The sequence below is a fragment of the Haemaphysalis longicornis genome, unplaced genomic scaffold, assembly GCF_048455015.1.
Source record: "Haemaphysalis longicornis isolate Haplotype H1 unplaced genomic scaffold, Haemaphysalis longicornis Haplotype H1 scaffold_13, whole genome shotgun sequence".
Taxonomy (NCBI): Eukaryota; Metazoa; Arthropoda; class Arachnida; order Ixodida; family Ixodidae; genus Haemaphysalis; species Haemaphysalis longicornis.
In genome coordinates, this window is record NW_027526233.1 from 46,037,553 (window position 1) to 46,056,887 (window position 19,335).

General features: G+C 46.0%; 1 long non-coding RNA gene across 1 annotated transcript; it reads right to left on the reverse strand.

Annotated features, from left to right (window-relative positions):
- Positions 1-5,085: 5,085 nt before the first annotated feature.
- On the reverse strand, positions 5,086-12,712 carry LOC144164052 (uncharacterized). The gene is made up of 2 exons (XR_013321023.1): positions 12,632-12,712; positions 5,086-5,340 (listed from the first exon to the last, which is right to left on the reverse strand). It is a non-coding gene; the product is annotated as an uncharacterized LOC144164052 (long non-coding RNA).
- Between the last annotated feature and the right edge of the window lie 6,623 nt (positions 12,713-19,335).

Below are 19,335 nucleotides of genomic sequence, written 5' to 3' on the forward strand. Positions count from 1 at the left end.
GCACTGGATCGGGGAACGCGAGCACTCATGGATTTCAAGTCAGAACAGCAGAGGAGATGGAACGCAATTTGAGGGCTAGCCCCGGGTAACGCTGGTGCCCAGTTATACCAAGAAATGGCTTTACCCAATAGCTCTATTTTCTCCCTTCCCTCTATCCCGTTCACTTCAAACTTTGTGCAATGACACAGTAGCCCTATTGGCAATCTCTCTTGCTTAAGTTTCACAAACGCTCTGTGACTTCGCGGGCAATACTCCCCGATTGGCTTACAGTTACTTGGCAAAGCATTCTGACCCTCTCCTCGCATGATAGCCGATCGCCTCATTTTTATGTTTAAGTGAAGCCATGTTCTGATGTGCTCGGAAACCACTGTAATCACTGCATACGGCTCTGTATATATTTGTAAATAAAGTTATTGTTACAAAAAAAAAAAGGGGGCTCGTAGCTGAATCGTAGCTGAATAGGCGAATTACCTAGAGTCAAGGAATATAAATATTTGGGAGTGTGGATAAACGAAGGGGATAGCTACTTAAGTACTCACGAGGAGCAACTTAAGGTTAAGGGAAAGCGAAACGCAGCTATAATGAAGCATAGAGCTCTGTGGGGGTATAACAAATATGAAGTAGTAAGAGGAATGTGGAAAGGAGTAATGGTTCCGGGTCTCACGTTTGCGAATGCTGTACTCTGCTTAAAATCAGACGTTCTATCACGCCTTGAAGTAAACCAGAGAACGGTAGGACGTCTGGCCTTAGGCGCGCATGGAAAAACAACTAACGAAGCAGTTCAGGGAGATATGGGCTGGGCGTCGTTTGAAGTTAGAGAAGCTCAGAGTAAAATATGCTTTGAGATGAGGTTGAGGGCAATGGATCAACGAAGGTGGGCAGCTAAGGTTTTTAGGTACCTATACTTGAAAAGCGTGGACACGCAGTGGTTAAGAAAGACTAGAAGGCTAACGATGAAATACGGAAAGAACAGTGGGGAATCCAAAACAGCCAAGGTAACCAAAAAAGAGGCAAGGCAGATTGAAACGAATAAATGGAGGGAAAAAATGGAAGCCAAAACGTCGTTAGAGATGTACAGGGCTGAGAAGATGAACATCAGAAAGGAAAATTTCTACGATAATTCCCAGGGCAGTGCTTTGCTTTTTGAGGCTAGAGCAGGTTGCCTGCGAACTAAGAGTTTTGCGGGGAAGTATTCACAAAATGATGGGGTATGCGTGGTCTGCGGAAAAGAAACAGAAACTATGCGGCACATCGTGCTAGAATGTGAGGGTATCCATCCAAATCTACATGAAGGGAATATTGGGCTGTCAGAAGCCCTAGGATTTAAAGGTATCACAGAGGAAGTTAACTTCAAGGCTGTCGAGGGGACGAAAAGAAGATTAGAATGCTGGTGGACGAAAAGCAAAGAGGGGAATATTGCCTAGGACAGTTACCACGTGTAACAGGAAAAAAAAAAGTATTTTGTGCCTAATCAGCTTTTTGTGCCTGCCCTAAGCAGAGCTAGTATTGAACCAAAAGTGTAAAACATAGGTATATTAGTCTTTTTTGGTAAGATGATATGTCATCACCCCGATACAAAGGGGAAACCAATAGAAATCATCAATCATCATCGGTAAGACAACGGGCTCTGGCTTTGTTAGTCTATCAGTTCCAGGTTCGATTCCCGGCGGTGCCAGTAAATTCTTTTATTTATTCACTGGAGTTTTCTGGTGACGTCACCAGTTCCATACACGCGCACAACAGCCCTATACTTTTGCATGGGATTTTCAAGGGGATGTTTGCACTGTTCGATATAGACAATAATTCGATATATCCGTGTTCAACTGTATTCGTATTCGCTTCTAAAACTATATTCTAAACGTTTCGAATATTCGAAAGGGTTCGAATAATCGGCTCTTATTGAATATTTGGATTTATTAGTTTATTGAGGAAACGCTGCTTTCAGCTTCGGAAAAAAATAACCAAAACATCGTTTTTTTTAAAAGCACGTTTCTATGTTTTTTTATCCTGTGCGTTTGGAAAGTTTTCCCGGCGGAAACCATCACAAAGTGGCCCCTAAAAAATACTTTTGCTATCCGCGGTGACAAAATGTCAGCGCAAAACGGCGAAAAAAACGACAATTTTCAGAGCGCTGTTTCTTCGCGACGGTACAGTGCCTAGAATATATTGGGCAGTATTGCGACGGTGCCACCGTGCGCGGCCATTTTGGTAACATTGGATCGGGAAAGCGACCCTCTTTCCGGTCCCGGCTATTTCTTTTATCTTCGTTTATTCACAGATGCCCGAACGGCAGAAAAAGGAAGACGCACAAATGAAGCCAGAAATATATTCTGAAGCGTGAATGCCCTTCCCGTCCGCGCGCGGTCCTCAAGCTTCCCTGAATGGCATGCCCCTGTGGGTTGGCTTTTACTAGCAACACTCAAGAAGTTGGAAAACAAGGCTTGACACAGGCAGGTCATGCCCAAAACGAAGTGTTTTACCCAAAGCGCAACACTACTTAACAATGTTTACACCAAAGTGACGTTTCCTGTAAGTATAGTGGCATTACGCGTTTCTCTCAGAGTACATTTTTTTAAAGTTATTCCTTGCATAGCAATTTTTGTCATAGTGCTGTGGTTTTCTAATTGCAAATAGTTGTTATCGGCTCACTCTTCTGCAGTGGCGCGTTAAGTGTCATGCGCATAAAATTCTGTGCAGGTATGCGCTTTCTCTGTTGTTTTCTTTTATTATTTGACTAATGTTGTCAATGTGTGTCATGTTATTTTTTTTCTGTTGTATTAATATGTACCCAGTTAATATAGTATTTTCGTCATCAAGCACTGGCACGCAGACACTCAGATGTATTAAGTCCTCCTACCCATGCTGTCTCTGTTCAGGTATGTTTAAACGCTCTGCATACCCTTAACAGGGATAGTCGTACTTCAACCTATTCAATTGCAGTAAGTCTTCGCTATTCGATTCGCAGTCCATAATTTCATATACACACACCCATAAAAAAAGTAACGCTAGTTCGGTACCACAGAGTACCTAGCGAAATAACATTGAAATAACCTATGGTGAAATAACCCATTGAAATAGTGAAATAACAGTGAGATAACCTAGTGAAACAAACACCTAGTGAAATAACGTGTGCGAAAGCAACACAAATTAATCAAAGCCAGACACTACGAGTTGGAGTGACAAAGCACCATGCTTTCGGTGGTTCTCACAGCAACTTTTGAAGTTGGAATAACTACTACTTAAACTCCCCCTTCTTTTTGAAGGTGGTAGGGCTTCAGGCAGGCTCAGGCTGTCCAATTCCAGCCACTTTTGTTACTTAAAGGACAAAGAGAGATGCTGATTGTGGTGTTTTTCAGCAGAGGGTTAAGCCAGCTACGTGCTAAAGCACGCTGCTAGGTTTTCCTAGGTTACATATGGGATTACCAAGCTTCTGATTTTTCTGACACCATCTGTTCATAGCACTGACTGCCTGCGTTTCAACTGCTGCCAAGAGTGTGCTACAGGGCTCTTGCCATGTCCCATTTTGACATTTAAAATGGGTACTGTAAGAGCAACTTTACTCACTAATTGTCCAGTGAAAAAAGTTTAGTAACGCAGCAGCTGTGCAAGCTTTCGAGCACAGAAAATTTGTACGCTGTTTTTGGGACTGAACAGCACCTGTTGTGCCGTTAAATTACTGACAACAGCTTTGAGAAAGGTTGGTTACAGCTAAGGGCATGTTGATCCCTTGTATGTAAGTAGTAGTGTTTGGGCTGTTGTGTGGTTACCTACTTTAAAAAAGAAAACACTCCACTTTGTGCAACAGCAGAGCCGACCTACACCACATGATGTGGTCCTGCCACGAGCTCCAGAAAAATGTGACTGGCTCTAATAGCAAATTCAATGTAAATACACTTAAAAGATAATAAATTAAGACTTCAGAACAATGGGAGACTGTTCTGCTTAGCTCCACACCAGAGGCAGAAGTGACAGCAGTCCGGATGGCCGAAGCCGCCGCGAGGATCCAGGGAATCCTGGCTGATGGCTGAGGGAGGGAGACTATCCAAGTCGTCAACCCTTTGCAACCCATCTCGGGCATCAAATAAAGTCATCTCTCTCTCTCTGGTAAAGGGACCCAGAAAAGCCTTCTGTAAAAGTTACAAAAGGCCTGTATTGTCGCGTAGCACCAATATAGCGATGCAATGCCATTGGAATTATTGATCTACATTCAGTATTAGCTGCGCCAGAAGCAATTAAATGTACCTCTCCCCACTTGCTGATCGATTCCTCCTCCCTCTCTGCTTCCTTCAAAGCAGCTGGAAACACTGGGATAGCCATGTGACATCGCGACGCTCGACTTCCGTTCTGCGCTAGCTGCATTCCTGCGCCTAGGCACGCGTCAATCGCTGCGGACCCGCCTTTGCTGCCTTTGCCTCAGGAAGGAGGAAGGAAGGAGGAAGAGCAGCCGGAAGCCAATGGCAGTGACGCCGTCGGCGACCGACCTCATCGGCGATTGGGCGAATCAGGGGGTGCCTTCGCCGTTGCGTCAGCCGCGGTCGGCTCGCTGCGGCGTCGCGCTCATCGTCTGAAAAGGGCGATCTTCAAAAATTGTTTACAAATTATCCGTACAACGTATGGGGCTCACACTTGGCTAAAATCCCCCGTTATGTGTTCTACCACCTGAATGCATTTGATTGCCACCTTCACAAAGCTTTTCAGGGTCCCTCTAAGGAAACTTCCTCAGGGCCAATACCCACAAATAGCGAGGAAACCGATGCAGGCATGTGGATTTGATACGTGCCAAGAATGAATAAACGAGCTAGTGATGCCACCACACTTGCTTGTCGTCCTTTTCACCGCCTGTTACAAAGCAGCACCTGTACTTTCTCAGGGCAACTGCCATTGTTGCTTCTTCCTGCATCTTCTGACAACAGCAATATTCCCATGTGCACTATTTGAACGTTTGTGAGGGTGAAACCAGTAAAGAAAACACACCCCAGTGTCAACCACTGCGCCCAACTACTCGTACCACTTAAAAGCCCAGTTGACAGACCTGTCTTTGAGGCTGGCTGTCTCCAGGGGCAGAGGAAGCAAGTGAGACCCTGCTGTCGTCACCCTCCAGTCATCTTTATTCGCCAATTTGGGGTTCCATTTCCAGGGACATAGCACGCTTCTTCTTCTTCATCCATCTCTTCCCCCAACAGCAGCAGCAGTGGTTGACGCTGTTCCCAATCCACCCAATCGCAGCCTTCACCAGCCATCCAAGAGTGAGCCGTGCCTCAGCCTTCATCCAGGCCTCTCCAGTCCACGCGAACCCCTGCGAGTCCACGGCTCCTCCTCCGCATCTTGGGCTGGTGCGACCTGCGCCCAATTGGTGGGGACGTTCACACGAAAAACCTCGAGATCCGCAGGTTAAAAAGATAAAACAGATGTCAGTAGGGTCACACTTTCCTCAACACGCCTCCAACAGGGGTGAGACAGCTGAATCAGATTTGGGAGCAGCTTTTGGAGCAGCGAAATCTCGATTTTGGAGCAGAAGAAGCTTGATTTGGAGCAGAAGAACGACACTTATTATGTCACCTTAGGAGCCTAAAAAATACAATTTTTGGCAACTCAGGGGGAAAATAGCACTTCTTAATCGGTTTTGAACGTACATAACAGTTAAACAGCCTTTCAATGAAGTTTTTTCTGCCACAGTATCACAAGGTAGGAACTGCACTACCTTTTTTCAAACCATTTTTAAATTTAACGGCTCTATGCATAGATAGCGTGGAGCACAGTTGAGAAGGTTGAATTGAAAAACTAAGCAATTGTAAGGCATTTTTTATTACCATGCGAATGCCGATAGTATTGTTTTTGTAATCCCAGACTGGGCTTTACGCACAAGTGTAGAGCCATGGCAAGATTTGCGCAAAGCGAGGTGACAGTCGTCACACCTCACCAGCCTTTCATTTAAATCCCCGAGGTGCACGTTCACTACGATCTACGATCGTGATGTGAGTTACGTTGGTGTGTTTAGCCACCTCCCTCATGGCATGAAATTTCACTTCAGATAGGTGAACTATTATTACTAGCGTGCAATAATAGCCCGTCCCGCTACCGGACACTGCTTGAACATTTTGAGGCAATGTCGCTTGCGCCGCCACTTCTAGATCGTCCCATTCCCGCTGCTCGCAAGCTCGCTGTCAAAGACAGCAATAACTTGGCGTTTTACAACACCGCAATGAATCCGAAATTTCACTTCAAGCACGCAGTGCGCCTCACACCCAAGGCCAAAACACGGCGAATTCGCGGGCAACACGTTGTTTTTATGAAATCCCGTCTTTCAAATCACACAACTTCCCATGACAGATCAAACGAATAAATGTAAACCCAGCCACACCCATAATTAAAACCATGGTAGAAATTGGCAAAGAGCACTTTGTCTGAACCACAGTGATTGCTTCGCACAGCGGCCACTTTTTCCAATCTTCACCACAACAAGATGGCGGCGCCAGTGATGTCGTTCTGGAGATACGGCACTGCAAAAATTGCCGTTTTTTCATCAACTTGCACAAGTACTTTGTCACCTCAGCACACATAAGCATTTTTTCTGCCGGACTTTGCAATGTTTTCTGATGGGACAACTTTAAAAATTCACACAATATAACATGTGCAACCCGACATTGTGACTTTCGAAAAAACTAAAAACTACCTCGAGCACAATTTAATGCGGGTTTTTTATTGCATGATCAATCAATTAAACCTTTACAAACAGCATCACCTTTGGGGGGTGCTGGAAACAATCAATTAAACCTTTACAAACAGCATCACCTTTGGGGGGTGCTGGAAAACTATGCCGTCAGTATGCATTTTTCCTCAGTGAAACTGATGGCAGGGTTATAATCCTTGGCTCTCAGACTGTTTTGGAGCAGTTTGGCGCAATTTTTGCAATTTTCAAGCTTTTGGAGCAGCTTGGCGCAGAAAAAAACACTTTGTAGCAAAACTGCGCCATATACGCAGCTGTCTCACCGCTGCTCTACGCAAGCTGTGAAAAAGTGCCCCCATTTGTCAGGAGAATGCCCACAGTGTTGCTCTTGCCAGTTCCTGGCTGCCATCGGCAAAATGGCCACCACCACCGATCCGAGCCTGACTTCACGCCACGATATAGCACCAAGGGCACCTACATTTCCTGCACTGGCTCACACTACTACGGTCTTTCGCAGTTATAAAAATGGCATTAAGAGCACAATCTTAGCAAATAAACCGGTATACGGTTGAAACTCGTTATAACGAACATTGATATAGCAAATTATCGGCAATAGCGAGCTAAACACGAACTTTGGTTGGTCGCGCTTTATTCAAATGCCACTCATTCTTTTAAAATGAAACTAAAACCGTGAGAGCCGTGTGCAATATCGGATATAACGAAAAAATATTTGACCGATAGGCTGAGAAGCTACTTGGAAAAACCCTCTGGCATTCAAAACCGCAGATGAGTAAAGGCCCCTTTGTTCGTGGACACTGCGGCAAACTCCATCCCACCGAGTTCTGTGTGTAGCCACGAGATGAAGATGACATCCTTCATCAAATAAATGAGGACACAGGCCTGTTTTGTAAAGTGAACTTTGTTCTGTTGTAATTTCACTGCTCAGGCTCCAGTTCATTGAGCTCAAAATGCAACAAGAAAAAGGTAAGGGTTCGAAGCCTTGTATCAAGTATTTTTTTTTAAAGCCAGATTGTTGATTTGTTATTAACTAATTTGCTGTCTTGACACTACTTCATTATAATGAGGTTTGACCCGCTCCGCTCTCTTCTCGTCCCTTCATGTTACGCCTATCATCTTCCGTTCCATTGCCCGCTGAGTCGTCCTCAATTTAAGCTTAATTGAAATTTAAAGATATACAAGCAATACTAAGTATTTGATGTGGCCTCGAATAGAATATAAAGTAGCACTATTCAAAGCCAAAAGCAGTACTGAGAAACTTCACATATCTCCAAAGTGCAGTCACATCCTCTTGTAACAATGTCCACTTGAACCTAACTTACACTATACTGGAAGATATCCAGCCCCCTCGCCGGTTGCCCATACAACAAAATGCACAGAAGTTTCCTTGCCAACAAACAACTTTCTAGGTACTGTTTAGTTTCCACAACATCTTGTTGAAGGATGACATCAGGCAACTAAAACAATCAGAGCTGTGCACTCAAAACACGGGAAACATACACACAGCATCACCATTGTGGTATTGTTTGCTTCGTTAACCAAAAATCAACTGCCAACGTAAACCACAGAGTTTCATACGTACAGGTACCAGAGTGAAATTACTTGTTACCCAGATACAGATACAAGAACTGCACCTCAGGCCTGACCCTTTGCTTCACACTGATGTTTCCACGGACTTCGACTTAAGTAATAGCGTTAAGAGAAACGCTCAAGTTTCCCAAATGATTTCACGAAGCATTACCTGAAGGCTGGAAGGGATGAAGAAGAGGCCGCAGCCTTGCGGAGCACGCTGCTCTCGTCACCTAATTTTTTGCTATTCCTTTCTGTCAGTAAACTTACACAGTGCAAACGGTCTGCCGGTCTTTCCCGTTGCTAAAGAAAGCATGCTCCTGAGGTTCATGCTTTTGAGCAAAATGGAGACACCAAGTGCACAGCATCCCACAGCAATGTCGAAGAAAAAGAATAGCTACAGTCAAACCTCAATGTAACAAACCACGTAATTTTTTTTAACTTCAAGTGTATGCCCACCATGTATTTTCACCCTCTGTTAACGAAGCCCCGTGTGCCAAAATTTCAACGTAGCGTGCACACACTGCATCAACGCTGAAGTGCCACCCAGGCGCGTGATTTCCATGTGCATCAACGCATGCTCCACCACCTTCATTTACAATCCAGCTGTGTAGCTCATGTACTGGCCCATCGTACGGCGCTCACCAGGAGCATGAAGAAAGGTCAGAACACAGCTGAACAACAAAACCATGGAACGTCAGGAACAGTAAGAGCAGAGGAGTGCGGAGTATGTTTTGTGCTCTATTTGCACACCGCAACATCTTTATGGCGCAAGAAAGTTTGCCTTAAGTTTAGCAGGTGACACTTCACATACGTGTAATTTTTAAATTGTGAGCCACAGCATTCCCGCTCACGTCTTGGGCTACTGTTGAGTGACCAACAACAAACGCGATCGCTTGGCTGCCGTGGGTTCGGAAAAAGAGTTTCTCCAGCACCTTAGCCCACCCGAGAGAAGTGTACAAAACCAGCTTAACATCCATCGATTGCCCCAGAGGCTAAAGAAAATCGACGAAAGGTGGCACCAATCATCCGTACTATCCCTTCTCTTGGCCGACAAAATATTTCTTCGCGGGGACACTGAGATGATGGGGCACTCCTGAAAGATGGTGAACTGAACTTTCCTACTTTCACAAAAAAAAGAAAATTTCAGGGCCCTTTTACATTTCTCGATTGAAAGTAGAGACAAGGAGCTCACTGAACACATCAGCAACAGCATTCGGAATGATCCTGTATCCTGTTGAGGTGCTGCTGAAATCAGCTCTGTCATCACAGAAAGGCTAAAACTGCCATTTTCTACAGCATCTCGTTTGATGAGACAACAGGCATAGCTTATGAATAGCAACTAGTGCTGGTATTGCGCTACATGCATAACAGTCTACTCCGTCAGGACTTGCTTGAATTCATCTCTGAGAAAGCCATCTGCTGACCACTCTGAGACAATAAATGAAAGTGTCCACGAGCCAACCAATACAGGTAGGGATCTGGGGCACACTGTTCTTGCCATCCTACAAAGACATCAACTGCATTTAAAGAACTCTGTCGTAATTGGGACTGATGGTTGTAGCACTATGGTGTCTGAAATGAAGGGAGTGGTAGCGGAGGTTCAAAGAAGTGCTCCACATCATTTACCAATTTCGAGATTACGTGAAGTGCAAAGTATCCGAAATGCTGTCGCTATGATCAAGGAAGCAACTGCAATCTCCAAAGCTTCGTCTAAAATGAGTTATGTTCTCAAATAGCTGTTTGGAGGGCAACTCACAGGAATGTGCGAAACCTGATTGGTCGGACAAATGTTCTCCTGGTAAGAATATTCCCGCAAAAGTAAATTTTTTGGCTCACCACAATGGTTTCATTATTGCAAGGTCGGACTGTGCTACAAAGTAGGAAATAAAGAAAAAAAAGGGGGGCCCTGTAGGTGAGACTATCTAGGTCACAAGCAGGCTGAACATCAAAAGGTCAAATGCAACTTCACTGAAAGGAAATTAGATTTGGAGCGTATTCCAAGCAGAAGCCGTGAGGGGGGCGTTTACCGAGATACACCCATGGTCTCTTGTGAGCACTTGGCATCTGCTGTAATTTACTCGGCTAAGGCTAAAAACGAGACGACCGAAAATTGAAAAAAAAAAAAGAAGACAACACGATTTTTTTTAACTTCCTTTCCTGTTCACATATTTTGCTTTAGCTTTTCAAACACACCTCCTCTCCTTTATCAACACAGAAAAAAAACGGTTGCTCCTGATTCAAAGCACTATGACCTTGGGCGGTTACTTTTTGTACTACTCACACACACACACACACACACATAAAAACAAACCAAGTTCTGGTGCAGGACTGGGAACAGACTACTTAACCCAATCCGGGTTAAATAAGCACTTTTTCATAGGTGGCATAGCATCTCACTCGATGAAAGAACTCAAACGACGAAAGAAAAGACAACAGTCGCTACAACGGTACCGACGGCAACATGGAGGCATAGAGGCATGGAGGAGCCACAAACGCCTGCAGCAACTTCCAAGACCGGCTAGTGCCTGTCCACTCCGCGTTTTGGTGCGGTAGCGAGCACCTCCCGCGACCGAAACTTGCAAACGGCGGTTCTCCGACCCGCACCACCCGTGCTACTGGGAGCTACCACAACCACACAGCTTATGTGGTTCATGCTCGCACCATGTCCCCTCCGCAATCAGCGGCTGGGTGCCGTTGCCACAGCGTGCAGGGACGCAGGCCGCTGATCGCAGAGGCCATGGTCGCAACCATGGTGTTATCATTTTCAGGTGGAAGCATTCCTCGCTCGCTTGGCCTATCTTGCAACGTGTCTTCTGTGTCCGCTGACGACTGACGCAACCGTGGCAACTATTTTTTTTCGTTCAAGTTTCGCGAAGCTTTTAAAAATTCCTGAAAAAATATTAGCTTAATTAACTCTTCTGTCAATACAATAACTTGAAATAACTTTTAGAACAATATTTCGGTTTTTGCAGCCTTGGCCACCTTTTCAGCTTGTTGGCAAGCCATGCTGAACAGCGGTTGAATGCTTGTGTGCGGTACAAGCCACGTACGACGCCATGATCGCTGAAGTGCCGCTCGCCTAGACATTCTAACAGGTTTTCCTCTATTATACAAAACAAACTGGGCTCGCAGCAGCCTCCGAGCATCTGCAGACGTCACCCCCGCAGTATGGTACGAGTGCTGGAGGGTGGAGTGTGGGCACTCGTCGCCAAACCAGCATTTGTACACTGTGTAGCTCGCGCATAGGGACGTGCCAGCTGTTGACAGTGGATGTCAGTTGGGGGATAGAGGTAGCCAAATGTCCCTCAGTTTCCATGACCAGTTTCCATGACAAGGACAAGCGCAACAAGCGCTTGTCCTTGTGTCTTTCGTCTTTTGTCTGAATTTGTTGCGCTTTAAATTTTCACTATGGAGTACCAACTAGCTCGAACCCTCACATTGTTAGGTTGAGCTAGCTGCGTATCTGTCGCGGGTGAAGAGACTGTGTGGCCGCTGTGGTCGGCATTGCACTGCGCAGCTCTGGAATGAATTGTGTCAGCTATCCCTCCATCTACCAGGTGCTGCTTCCCTCTCTTCTGTTTCACCTACAAAGCTTCGTAGTCCACAATGGTTTCCGAGGTGAACACCACCTTATTACCCGCCCATGCCCGACAGAATGACTCCGCATTTTCCATCCAGCATATATTCCTGCTCCGGGATGCTCCTGGACCCGCTCTGGAATGGCTGCCCAAGCGCCGAGTACCGTATTTTCCTGTGCATAAGTCGCATTTTTTTTTTGAAATTTTCTTTGGTGCGTCTTATCCACTGGTGCGACTTATGTATGGAATAAATTTAGTACGTGGCGGCCGCACGTGGTCCACGCTCGAAAAGGTGCCTGTGTGCTGCGTGATGTCAGAGCACGCGAGACGCAGTTCTATGGTCTAAATTGATGGATTATTTGTTAGCCAGTCGGAGGAAGAAAGCTTCGATGGTATTGCCTAAACGCCATCTGTAAGTACATGCCATCTGTGTGTATCAATAGACCATTTTTGAGGAGTTAGTTCTGTCTAGACTTTGGACGGTAGATGCACGCTTCTAGCACTGCTTACCGGGGGATGTGTTCAGAGGTGGTGGCTGCCGCAACCATGTACTTTCACCACACTTCCTAAGGAACTCACCCTCCATGAGCTTACCTGATTAACAAGTGGTTTTGTACACTGGTGTGTCTTATACACCAGTGTGACTTATATACATTTTTTTTTCGGAAAAACCGCAGTTTCGAGGGGGGTGCGACTTCTACAAAAGTGCGACTTATAGACTGGAAAATACCGTACTAACCCCCTAGAACACCTTTACGCCGCACACACACGCACTACAGACACTGTTACCACGCACGCTGGTCAGGGCGATGCATTGTGCGGTCTCTGCACAACTCGTCCGTACTCCTCCACGCACAGGTGGCAGCTCCACAGCCCTGAAAAAAATCGAGGGGAAAGGGGGGGGGGGACATTGAGTTTACACGATGGAGAAAGTTGGGCGAGTTGGTGTTGATTCATCTTGGAAACAGGCGCGGAAAGACGTTGACTGAGAAAAGAAACACACAGGACGAGCGCGTCGTCCTCCGTATTTCTTCTCTCAGTCAACGTCTTTCCGAGCCTGTTTTCACGATGAGGGGGGACAGATACGTGGTCAGAGTTCAAAGGTGACTGCAGCTGGCCACACACACAGACCAAGGACAATGTTGGGGAACAAACTTTTGCACTGCAATTTCCCTCGAGACGAGCGCCGCTTGCGAGAGACCGGTAAACAATTGTAGGGGCACACGTGTTCCCAGTTCCTCAAGGCAAGGGGGAACACAGGAGGGGGAGTGGGGGCATGCGCTGACCGCACCCGATTCAAAGCCATCCTTTACTACACTCGAGCCCACTCGTAACGATGAACAACTAGGACACCGTCCACTTTCATGCGCTTTCAGCGGTAAAATAAAACACTCATAGTGCATATAACGAGTGAATCCGGTTACAGCACGCACACCAAAAAATGCAAGCTGCTGCCAGCTCTCCACACTGTCCACACTGACAGCACACTACGTGGGCCAACCCGCACCGCTGTGACTCCCATCCTGTCCACCCTTCAGAAAAACAGGTCGACTGCGCCACTTGGGAGGAAGCGAGGTTGGGAGGGGACCAGTTTTCCTTCTGAACCCCTCTCCTCGCACCAGCGCTTTGGAATCGTCCCCGAGCCTGCCCTCAAACTCGCACGGCGTCCTACATTCACGTGTTGTGTCACTCTTGAGTTTGACTGGCTACCTCTTCAATTGCCTCCGCTTTTCCGTGGAGGCGACGTCAAGGCCGATGTTTTGGAAACACCCGAGTGCCTCAGTGAAGAGGCGACTGCTGCGACCTGGTGCGAACTATGACCTGGTGGCTGCCCTCTATAAAATGCTGCTTCAGCATGCCTTTTCACTACATCAAGTGCAGCCGTTATGCGAAGGTTAGGACAAATTTGGAAGTTTTCACGGCTAATGCGGGGACGAGTTTATTTAGTTGCGTGATTGCCCTGCCTCACCCTCGGGTTACTCGGAGAGGGGCGGCTGCAGGCAGTACATGTGGTATCCCCGGTCACAGTCGTCGCAGAACAGCAGCTGGTCCTGTACCAAGGGGAAGAAAGCCAACAGGGCACAGTTACATTACCACCCTCGCAAAGTGCCCAACGGTACAAGCACATGGCAGTAGGGTTGCCACCTGGCCGGTTTTTTGACCAGCCCGACCGTTTTTTTTTTTAGACAGCGGGCTGGTTGCCGGTCCATACCTAAAACTGGCCGTCATTTGCCAGTTTTTTGGCCATTGGGCCATGATTACGATCGTTTTGGTGTTTTATAAGCGGCAATTCAGCAACTACGACGATAGACATGTGCCGACAAGCTGCGCAAAGACATGTCAGCAAAGAAAATACGTCATGTGTTTCCAGAAAATCACGTTCACATTTCCTTTTTGATACTCTGTCACTTTCTGCATAAATTTTAGGCTGATTTCTCACTACCAAAACGCTACAATACCCAGCATTGCATGGCAAGAAGAAATACACATGGAATCTGTTTTTCAACACAAATTCAACTTTCTATATACCCCCCCCGGAGGGCCAGTTTTCTTTTGGGGGAAAGGTGGCAACCCTACAGGGCAGACCTCTGGCAGTTGCTTCCTACGATTGTCAAAGCACTCGCCATTCAATCATTTGTGGATGTGCCAACCATCACAGATAGCACTGGCAATGGTTGGCTAGAAAGTTGGCTTGAATAATGGTTGGCAAGAGAACCTCTCCACAGCTACCCTGACTTCTGTTCAAAAAAAAATAATAATAATAAAACAACTTGCATGCATTTTGTGTTTAAAGGTGGAATCGAAACGACCCATGCTGCCCAAGGATACTCGACTGGAGTCCTTTTTAACTTTTTCGGCACCGCCGGAAAAAGTGATGAAAAAGAAAGTGTCGGCTCAAATTTTTTATCACATAAAACAAAAGCATCACCCTGCTTTATCAGACACCAAAATGAAGTTAATTACTGTAAATACACGATTGTAAGTCGAGTCAAACGTAGGTCGACCCCCCAAAATTGCGTCTCTTTCTCTCTCTCTCTCTCTCTCTCTCTCTCTCTCTAAAAAAAAAAGGAAAGAAATGCAGGCGCTGCCTAGAAAATCGTATCACAGAGGGAAGCTGTTCCGTCAACTACCAATACCACCCTTACGGCGGCTCTTGCATCAATGATCAATGCTCCCACAAGAGCCGTGCTCTCATGGTGCGCGCAGTAGATGTTAAAAAAGAAAGTTTTTTGTATAATCACGCAGAATGACCATGCGCTGTGGGTTCAGCAGAAAACTTTATTCGCAATTATGAGAACACATTCGATGCGAGATGACTACCATCGAAGCAACCAGCAGCGTCCACTACTGCCACTACCACGCGATCCCAAAACAAACATGGCGGCTGACGGAAGTGGCCATGCGTGATTTCCTTTTATTAGTGAGTACGCTACTCGCATTCAAGAATTGTTTTGTTCATCTCTAATAAACAAAATAATATCAGCAAATTCCTTGATTCAGTGCACGGTGCTAACGTAGCCACAATCACATCACATTGTTCAGTACACTTTTCTGAACGCAATGGTGGGAGGTTAGTCTTTCTTAAGTACAGTGGACAAAGGGCACAGATCGGGAGCGCCAACTTTCAAACTCGGCATCACCTTTACTGAGGCCAGAAAGTATGCAATAATAAATTAACACACTACGCTTCGACCATAACCATGGAAACGAGGGTGCAAAGCTGTCCCCACCTCGTAGCACCGCTGATTTCTCGTTTCTCTTGCCGTTACTAGCGTTACACGGTGCGATTTCGATTCTAAGTCGACCCAACTAACATTGAATTGTCAAAGTCGAAAAAAAAGGGTCGTCTACAATTGTGTAAATACAGTACATGTTCTTGTACATACAATAGAATGTTTTACATATACCCTGCTACACTTGTGTCCGAATGGCATTTGACTCAAATGAGGGGCTTTGAATGCCATTCAGAATCCACGGTGCTCCGCTACAATTTCGATGGAGTTTGAAAGCTCTAACAATCGCTCGCCGTGCTGCGTGGCGCTGCTGTTGTAGAGTTATGTTTTTACAGAGTAATGCAACAATCAAATTTAGCAGCAGTCCTTGGCATTAAAATGAAACCAAATTACAAACAATGTAAGCTTTGACACGTTTTTTGCTTAATTCTGAATTGCAATCGAGGCTTTTGTGCTGTCTGGCCACACTGGTTTGTCGCTCGATCGCACTGGTGCTGAGAGTATGGAATTATTACATCTTCATTTCACAATTTAAGCGAACGAGAAGTACACAAAGTCCCACAATTAAGAATATTTTGTTGGTTTTAAATACTCCAGTCGTGCATCTGTCTACGCTGACACGGAACGCTGTGCGCGAGAGTGCTAGAAATGGCATTCGAGAGCCCCAAATGTCTCTCTGGGTGCTCATTTGGCTCGAATATCATTTGAGCCGAATGGCATTTCAAAAGCCAGTGGAGCAGCACAACTTGGCATTTGAGTCAAATGACATTTGGTCAAAATGACATTCGGATGCAAGTGTAGTGTAGCAGGGGTAATAAGCGGTGCATGAAAAAATCCGAAATTGAAAACTTCGGCAAAGCAACTGTCGCGTGTGCGTGGAGCGGCCCGGCCCGCAGTAAGAGCCGATGCGCACAACAGCTGCTCAGCTGACAAAAGAAGTCCCACACTTTATTTGGGGCAGAATATATACAAACTAAGTGGCGCCACACGCTAGTGGCAGCCTAACTAAATGGCTAAAGGGTGGCGACCTCTACAGAAACTAAAGAAAAAGTTCAAAAAAGCGTAAATATAGAAATATTCAAAAACAGCAGTGGCTTATTAGCTCGGCTATGCTAGGATATACATAGCGTGAGCTAAGCTTCAGCTGGTCATTCTTAGGTTTCCTGGTTGTCTAGGATTAGCTGATTATCATGCTTCCTGCTGCTAAAAGGATTTCCAATCCAATCCAATCCAATCCAATCCAGCTGGGCGCTGTGTGACGTCACTGCTCCTCGCGCATGCGCAGCATGGCTCTCCAGGAGCCACGCGAAACTCCTCAACCACGGCCAGTGTGGCTCATGCTGCAAAAATTATTTCAGGGGTACAAATTGTGACACAATGCTTCATTTCTTGATTGTGAAACTTTGGTGTGGCTAGGCGTAACCGTTCTTTTGTGTGAACTCTTTGGCACCAGGGACCGGAACTTGCACATGTGCCTAGGTCGGCGCGCGTGCCACTTGGGAAAGCAGCTTCGGACTGAGGTTTTCAGGTGTCGCAAAAAAACGTTTGTTTTGAGCTCAAATTTGATACGTTCATAGCACAGCTTGCAGTTCTCCAGTTTTTCGCATTTTTGTGGTTTGTGGTCCGTGCATTATTTCAGTGGGTTGTGGGGGAGAGCAATCTTGTTTGCCATCTAAGTCAAAAATCTGCTCAGGAAGCGCTCCTCTGAAAGCCGGATGATCGTACAGTTGAACCTCGTTATAAGGAAATAGTATCGGGACCACCAATTAGTTCGTTACAACCGATATTCGTTAAAACAGTAGAGGTAGAAATCGGCTCTAACAAATTGACAATCCGGTTTGCGCGAAATCGCTTCATACAGAAATGCATTTTTGAAGGCCTCGATTTCACTATAAACACGGTAACCCTTACCTTTCTTGTTGCTACATTTTGAGCTCAATGAACCGGAACATGAACACGTGAAATTACAACAGAACAAAGTTCACTTCCCAAAACAGGCCTGCGTCCTTATTTATTTAATGAAGGATGTGATCTTTGGTCTGGTGGCTACTCACAGAACTTAGCAGGATAGATTTTCCACAGTGCCCACGTACAAAAGGGCCTTTGGCTGTCGCTGGACTCAATGCGTTCCTTTCCACGAGACCACTCGACAACAAATGTTTATTGCTTCAATAACACCCCACTAGGCTGAGCGCGCACTTGTGAGCAGGCAGCCATGCCCGCTTTTTTGTGGCACCAGACCGGAAATAGACCCCTCCATGTTGGGGAGAAAAAGAGAAAACTCCCCGGCCTATCATATATCCAAGGCCGCGGAAGAGAACGCCGCTTGTCGCTCTCCTCTCCGGGAGAGCGCGAGCAGCTTACGTCGCATTGTCTGCGGTCGAGTTGAAAGGGAATGATTATGCGCGATTTCTCATCGTGCGTAGTTTCTGTGATAGTGAACAGATTTTCATAATTCTTGCGGGAGGAGATTGCTGGGACGATAGACTTTACCCCCAAATACATTCCCAGTAGTTGATGGCAAGTGTTGCAGGGTCCCTTTAAAATGAGCGTCATGTTTTATCGAGTCTGCTTGAAGCAAGTTGTTGAGTTCCGATGTGACAAACCTATGTGAAAAACCGAATAACTACTGCTTCGGAAACATTTTTCTTGCGGATTCTAGTTTCTCGTTAATTGTACAGCGGCCGATTGCTCCCCCGCTACACGCAAGATAACGTCAGCAGACGATGATGAGTATACGCTCCGATGCCGCCATGCCTGTGCTGAAAGTATAGCCTCTCTCGGCACAACAGTGCATGCTTGCTGCTTTGTGCATCCCAGGGTAGGCTGCTCTGATAGCGACCACGCACTCCCGTATTCGCCGTAAGTGAGCTCACTGCTGTGCTATGAACCCTGGTAAATGCAATGGAGAAGCGGTTCTTTGATGCATTGCTCGAAACTATTTTTACCGCTTATTGAATTTTGGCGTCACAAATGGCAAGGAACCATTTCGAACACCCATTTCAAGCGCCAAAGTTTAACGCTAGCTCCGAGCGATGCATCAAAACACCGCTTCTCTTATTGCATTCACCAGGGCTCATAGTGTTGGAAAATGTAAAGATTAGAGTTTGTGATAAGACTGTTTTGTCTATTGTTCCTCCAAGAATGGCTAGTTATCTCTCCTTATCTCGGGAACTAATTTACCGACTCAAAAGATAATGGCATATTTGAAATCAGTGGGGAAAAAAAACAGCTATACTTGCAAGTTTCACAGAGTTTACTTCCTGAAAGACAAGGTGGTCACAAAGTGGGGCTTAAAAATGAAAAGAAAATGTTCAAAGAGCCATGTCCTCCCTGAAAGACAAGGTGGCGACTTTTGACTGCAAACACCGTGCGATGCCTCTACAAATGGACGGCTAGGTTACAACTCAAGAATGGCACCACCTCATGTAGTGTATTACACCGCCAAAGCGCCGGACCCGTGACGTCAGTGCGCGCGTGTTTTGAAAGGGTGATATCGTCTGCCTTGTCTCACGCAGTTTGTTTGTCGTCACTGGGGTCGTTTATAAGCATATTAAGTCCAAAAAATCATGGGAACGGCTCACGCCTTGTTCAAAATATTCCCAGTAACGCCCTACTTGCGCCGCGCGGAGAAGCATCCGGCTACGGGGATAAGGCACAGCGGCAACTTCTGGTGCCGTTCTTAAGGGAGCCATGAAGAGAAAACAAAAGTTTGTTTTATTCGAAAGATTAGGTGTTTCATAGTACCCCAAGCGCTTTCCCGGAA